Here is a 7,298-nt window from a genome sequence, read left to right on the forward strand (position 1 = left end):
CCTTCCTTCCTTCCTTCCTTCCTTCCTTCCTTCCTTCCTTCTTTCTTTCTTTCTTTCTTTCTTTCTTTCTTTCTTTCTTTCTTTCTTTCTTTTTTTTTTTTCTTAAGATTTTATTTATTTATTCATGAGAGACACAGAGAGAGAGGCAGAGACACAGGCAGAGAGAGAAGCAGGCTCTCGGCAGGGAGGCAGATGTGGGACTTGATCCCCAGTCTCCAGGATCAGGCCTGGACCCTAACGCAGACACTCAACTGCTGAGCCACCCAGGTGTCCCGAGGATTCTGTTTCTTTACGGATGGTCAAAACAAATTCTGTCTTTGTAAGCTATTCATTGTGTCTGCTCCCCTTTGTCTACTGATTTGGTTGTTTTTCTATTATATATGTGAATGATGCATATATTTTAAGAAGGTATGTTTTTGTGTATTTGATACATGTTTTTTCAAATCTTTTTTCATGCCTTCTAATTATTTTTTGTTTTCAACCTCTCATTTTAATATATTCCTCATGTTTATTATGATAATTAAAAGAAATAATATATATTATAAATGTAGGAATTATCACATAGAGAGAACTGAGTGTCATGTAGGTTGTAATTTTTACAAGAAAAATGAATATACTTGAATATATTAAAATTGCTAACTTATATGTAATTATCAAGTATTTTTATTTGACTAGTGATTATTTGATTATTAGGAATTCTTTGTATATTTAAAAATAGAGGCACATTTATATGCATACGTATTTATGTAGTTAAAGACATAAATTTGGTATATACAAATCTATGTGTGTATATAAATATTCAAGTTCTCATGTACAGATATATTTTTCATTTTTATATTAGTAATTTTTCACATACTTTTAAAAAAAATTTAAGAGATTTACTTATTTATTTTAGAGAGGTAGAGGGAGAGAGACCATGAGCAGGGGGAGGGGCTGAGGGAGAAAGAGAGAAAATCCACAAGCTGACTTCCCACTGAGTGTAGAATCCAACACAGGGCTTTATTCCAAGATCCTAAAGGCATGACCTATAGCTGAAATCAGGAGTGAACCACTTAACTGACTGAGCCACTTAACTGAGCCGCTTAGGCACCCTGATTTTTCACATACTTTCTATTGAAGAATAGGAATTTAGGAGTAAAATTTAATATCATGTGTATTTAATCAAGAACCAATATCATATCTATTAAATCAAATTATCCAAATTTGGATACTTTGTTCGTGCTAAATGTTCATATTTAAGTAAAAATGTCTATTAACAGATCATTTCTTCAAAGCAATTATTTCCAACAATAAGTTGTTTTAACCCAAACATGTTCAATATAAATGGAGAAATGTAAGAAAGTAATATATGAAGTTTTAGAAACAGAAGCCCATTGATGTTTAATACCATTGCAAAACATTTAAATCCATTATTTAAAGTACTCAAATGTTTTCAGGACTTTAGTGTATTTAGACAATGAAGGTAAGAATTTTCCCATTGTAACAAGACAATATTATCCCTGTTAAATCATAATAATATATAATTCTGTAAATACCACTAATGAATCAAATATATCAGACAAATAATTTTAATTAATGCATATACAAAAGCCAGCAATGTTATATACCAACAACCTTAAAAATTCATGTATCTGGTCACTTTCATATTGCATTATTAAACCACTACCTATCACATAATGTTTAAGAAGCCAAGTAATATCAATAATTGATTATAACTTTTAAATTACTCTGCTTTTAAAATTATCCATAGAATGGAGGTTAAGTTTAAATTGCTCTTATCTGTCACTAGGTGTTGAGGGATGCAAAATCTCCATTATATGTAAATTGAACCTAATGGGGCTAGAAGTAAACCTTTGGGTTCTGTTATATTATATCTTGTGCAGGTAGAAGTACAATTGAACTACTTCAAAAAAATCTTAATTTCCTTTAGAGGATGAAATAGAAAATATTTCAAATTTTTTCTGGACATTTCAAAGGGTATTTAAGTACATATTCTCCCTTGAATATTTTTTCTTTATTTTTTTAAATAGTTTTAGGTTTAAAATAAAATTGGGAAGGAAGTACAGAGATTTCTGTACAGTCTCTCCCCCACACATTCAGAGCTTCCCTGATAGATCATCCCCACTCACAAGAATGGTGCATTTTAACCAACAATGAACCTACACTAACACGTCATAATCATCCAAAGTCCATGGCTTACCTTAAAGTTCACTCTTAATATATATTCAATGGGTTCGGAAAGATATATAATGACATTTTTCCATCATTGCAATCACTGCCGTAAAAATTCTCTCTGCCCTGCTTATTCATCTCTCCCCCAAACACACACCTTGGGCAACCACTAATTTTTTTGTTTCCATAATGTCACCTTTTCCAAAATGTCACATAGTTGGAATCATACAGCATGTAGCCATGACAGATTGGCTTTTTTCACTTAGTAATATACACTTAAGGTTCTCCATGTCTTTTATGCCTTGATAGCTCATTTCTTTTTAGCACTCAGTAATATCCCACTGTTGGAATGCACCAGCTTATTTATTCAGTCATCTGCATTTTGGTTGCTTTCAAATTTTGTAAATTACAGATAAAAATGCTATAAACATCCATGTGCAGATATTTTTATGGACAAAATTTTCAACTTCTCTGGGTAAATACCAAGGAGCAAGATTACAGGGTCATATAGTAAGTTCAAACAAGAAATCATCACACTGTTTTCCAAGGTGGCTATATTATTAGCATCCCCACCAGTAATTTATGAGAATTCTTGATGCTCCACATCCTCGCCAGTGTTGTCAGTGTTCTGGATTTTGGCCATTCAAATAGATGTGTAATAGTATCTCAGTGTTTTTTTTTTTTCCTTTAATTTGCAATTCCCTAATAACACATGATATGAAGCATTTTTCCAGATACTTACTTGCCATTACTACTTTTTGTTGTTGTTGTTGCTAAAGTGTCTGTTAAAGTCTTAGGCCATTTTTTAATTGGAATACTTGCTTTCTTATTGTGAGTTTTAAGTGCTTTTCATATATTTTGGGCAATAATTCTTTATTGTATGTGTCTTTTGCAAATATTTTTTTTCCCAGTCTGTGGTTTGTCTTCTCATTCTCTTGACATTGTCTTTAGCAGATCAGAGGTTTTGATTTAAATAAGTCAAGCTTATCTACTATTTTTTTCATGAACTGTGCCCTTGTTATTGTCTACAAAAAGTCATTACCATACCCAATGTCATTTAAGTTCTCTCCTGTGTTATATTTTGGTAGCCTTATAGTTTTGCATTTCATATTTCAGTGTGTGATACGTTTTGATTTAACATTTGTGAAGGATGCATGGTATGCAGGTAGATTATTATTATTATTTTGCATCTGGATGTCCAGTTTCTCCAGTACCACTATTAAGAAAACTGTCTTTGTTCTATTTTACGACCCTTGCTCCTTTGTCAAAGATTAGTTGACTACATGTACATGGATATACTTCTGGGCTCCCTGTTGTGTTCCATTCACCTTTTTATCTGTTTTTTTTTTTTTTTTCAACAGTACAGTACTGTTTTGATTACTGTGGCTTTATAGTAAATTTTGAGGTCAACTAACATCAGTTCTCCAAGTTTGTTCTTATCTTTCAATATTGTATTGACTCTTCTGGGTCTGAATATTTTTCATAATAATTTCTCACTGCCACTATCTTCCCTGTAAAGTTCTTCACATTTTAAAGTCCTCATTTTCCTTATTCACTTTCAGGTAAAAGAATAATTGATTTTTAAATATTCTACAGAATCTACCCACGATTCACATTCTAGTTATAAATTAAAATCCATTCTGACAAATAGCTCTGCAAGATCTCATTTCTCCTTGATTTATTTTGAAATGTAGGAGGTTTAATTTATCGACATATTCTACAACACTTTAAGGCTATAATTGTTAACTTTTCATAAGTTAGTGTTCTTTTAAAAACTAAACTTTAAGATACCGCAAAAAAAGTATACATGTTGACTAATGTCATGAGAAGAAGCATAATAAAGAGTTTACAAAACTGAGACATAAGAATTGTTCCTTACTGTATAACAGTTTCTGGCTGGTATTAGTTTCACATACTAAGTAGCACATGACTGAAGTATGTAAGTACAAACATCATTTATAAGACTATATTACTTTCCAGGGCCCCTGTATTTCAGTCGGTTAAAAGTCCAACCCTTGATTTCAGCTCAGGTCTTGATCTTGGGTCCTGGGATTGAGCCCCCGTGATGGGCTCTGCACTCAGCATGGAGTCTGCTTGTCCCTCTCCCACTGTTCTCCCTATGTTTTCTCTCTCTCTCAACTAAATAATTAAATTTTTACACACAAAAAAGGTCTATATTAGTTTCCTGTTGCTTCAGTAACAAATTACCACAAGCCTAGTGGCTTGAAACAACACAAGGAAGTCCAAAATGCGTCTCACTGAGCTAAAATCAAGGTATTGGCAGGATTGTGCTCCTTGTGAGACTTCAAAGAAACTTTACCTCATTGCCTTTTCCCAGCTTCTAAAGGCCCTCCATACTCCTTGGCTCAGGTCCCTTCCTTCATCTTCAAAGCACTTCACTCCAAGCTTTGCCTCTGTCATCCCATCATCTGTCTCTGATTTTGACACCCTTGCCTTCCTTATATCAGGAATCATGATTACAATGGGCACACCGGATAACCCAGAATGATCTCCCCTTCTCAAAATCCTTAACTTAGTCACAAATGTAAACTCTTTTTTTTTTTTGTCAAGATAAGGCAATATATTCATAAGTTTTGGGAATTCCTATCTTTTTTTGTCTTCACAGTGACCATGGGATATATGTACTTGGAGCTAAAAAAATAAAATCTAGGGAGATTGTTGCACTTTGAAGTTCTTAGTCTGTATGGTCAATCATTAAAGTTATCTTGATGGAGACATAGGGTGAGAAATAGGGGGAATTTCAGCTTCTAAGGTCTGGCAGAGGAGGAAGATCTGATGGAAGACACAGTCAAAAGACTAGAATAGCATGATCTCAAAAGTCAACCAGATTTCTGGTTTTCCAACAGCCCCACGTGAGACACTGGGCAAGGTACTTAACCTTTCCAGTCATGAATTTCCTCATTCACGTCTTCTCCACAGAGCTGTTGTGAAGAATTCAATGGTATAATGCTGTAGAGCCTTTAGCTCAGTTCCTCAGTGCCTGCTGTCATGGTCATGATCATCGTCACCATCTCCACGGTCATCCTTAGGGTTAAAGTAGGATGCAGTCTTGGAAGTGTGGTTGCAGCACTCAGATCTCTGGCTTTCTTGTGAGGGGAAGAAATTTTCTTTTGCTGCCCAGGCCCTTTGCCCCTGTGTCCTTCCTTAGATTATGGGAACTTCTTGTGGGGGAATGATCGGGTATCCTGATTCCAGCTCAGCACCGTATTTATCAGTGACGAAGAATAGGAGAAAACTTCTTGCAATATGTACAAACTCAAAGCTACTTAAATAGCCATGTGGCCAAGTCAAGACTGCTGTGTACACAATAATATAAGGACAAGAGATCTGCTCGATATAATTTTTAAACTTTATCTTCCTGTACTTTGCACATGAGTTTCTGCTCCAAAAATAATGAGATACAGGGAATGTCCAGCACCAAATAAAAAGATTATGAAGACCACAGAGATGTATTTACCTTCCCTTTTATATGTAACTAATCCATTCAATTGTATACTTTTTTTTAAATTTTTTTTTCAATTGTATACTTTGAAAGGGGTAAACTGCCTAAAACAATTTATGTCAAAACCAATTTGGATGAAACAACATAAAAACAGAGGCAAATTTTTTCTTTAAAGGTCAGAATGTTTCTGTATTCCTATTCATAAGTATCCTTGATTTGTTGCTAAAAAAACAAAAATTGATAAATGTAGTGATGTAAGATGGATGTATCTTTCTTATGCAAGAAAGATAACAGCAAAGAGGTCAACAAATCAAAGCCCTTGACTCTGAATCAACATAGGCAAGTTAGCATACATATATACACTTCAATTTTATGAAAAATTATGAAAAAAAATTGTGCTTTCTACTTTAATTGGATTTTTAAATTAACCAATGACTTTTCTAGCCTGATGTTGTCAAATAATTTGGTCTCTAGAACTCATTACTGGCAAAACTGTAGTGAGGCAGGCAGGCTCATATACGAGTGAGAGAGTATAAACTGAGGAAAGATTTGTAGAAAACAAATTAACCTTTAAAATGTTAGTACATTTTAAACACTTCTAGGAATCTCTCCTAAGGAAATAATTCATTAAAATTTTGGGGAAAATCTTTATGTAATAATGTTTAAAACTAATATTTTATATATAAAAAGTACTGGAATAAATGATGATGGTGGAGGTCACACACACACACACACACACACAATTATACAGCCACATGACAAAATTTTATGCACCTGTTGAATGTGTAATGGCATAGAAAAAACTGTCTCAAACAATGTTAAAATGATAGAATAGATCACAACTCTGTCTGTACAAAATTATTTCAATAGTGCTTGCTTCTCATATGTCTGGGTGGCTCAGTCAGGTCAAACTCTTGGTTTCAGCTCAGGTCATGATCTCAGGGTCATAAGATCAAGCCCCACGTTGGGCTCTGTGCTCAGAGAGAGATTCTCTCTCCCTTCTCCCTCCCTGTCAGCCCCTCCTGTTGTTCATGCTCTCTCTCTCTCAAATAAATAAATAAAATCTTTAATAGTGCTCACTTTAGCAACACATAGTAAAATTGGAACAATACAAAGGAGATTAGCATAAACTCTGTGCAAGAATGATGTCCAAATTCATGAAGCATTCCAATTAAAAAAAAAAAAGGAAAGAAAATTATTTCAACAAACATAAGAATAAATAGGAAAACCTGCATCAAAATGTAGTATTGGATATCTGATTATTTTCTCCTACTTCTCTTCATAAGCTTTTTGTCTTTTGCAACTTTTATATGTATATATCTTTGAATTAGAAAAGAATTAAAATTTAAAAATTGTTTCATAATAAAAAACAAAAACATTTATATCTTTATTGAAATGAATAATTAGATATTTTTCTTTTTCTTTTTTCTTTTGAGACAGAGAACATAACACACAAGGAGAGAAGGGACAGAGTGTGGGAGAGAGAAAATCTTAAGCATACTCCACGCCTAGTGTGGAGCCCAAAGCAGGGCTCTATCTCAGGATCCTGAGGTCATAACCTGAGCTGAAATCAAGAGTCAGAAAATTAACCAGCTGAGCCACCCAGCTGCCTCTAATTAGCTATTTCTCTAAATTATAATTTTACATTGAGAAGTTTGGGAGG

At 33.8% G+C, this 7,298-nt stretch overlaps 1 non-coding gene across 1 annotated transcript; it reads left to right on the forward strand.

Annotated features, from left to right (window-relative positions):
• The first annotated feature begins 6,707 nt into the window (after positions 1-6,707).
• Positions 6,708-6,812, forward strand: LOC119869477. Its single transcript, XR_005371034.1, has one exon. It is a non-coding gene; the product is annotated as a U6 spliceosomal RNA (small nuclear RNA).
• Positions 6,813-7,298: the final 486 nt, after the last annotated feature.

This window comes from Canis lupus, chromosome 15 (assembly GCF_011100685.1).
Source record: "Canis lupus familiaris isolate Mischka breed German Shepherd chromosome 15, alternate assembly UU_Cfam_GSD_1.0, whole genome shotgun sequence".
Classification (NCBI taxonomy): domain Eukaryota; kingdom Metazoa; phylum Chordata; class Mammalia; order Carnivora; family Canidae; genus Canis; species Canis lupus.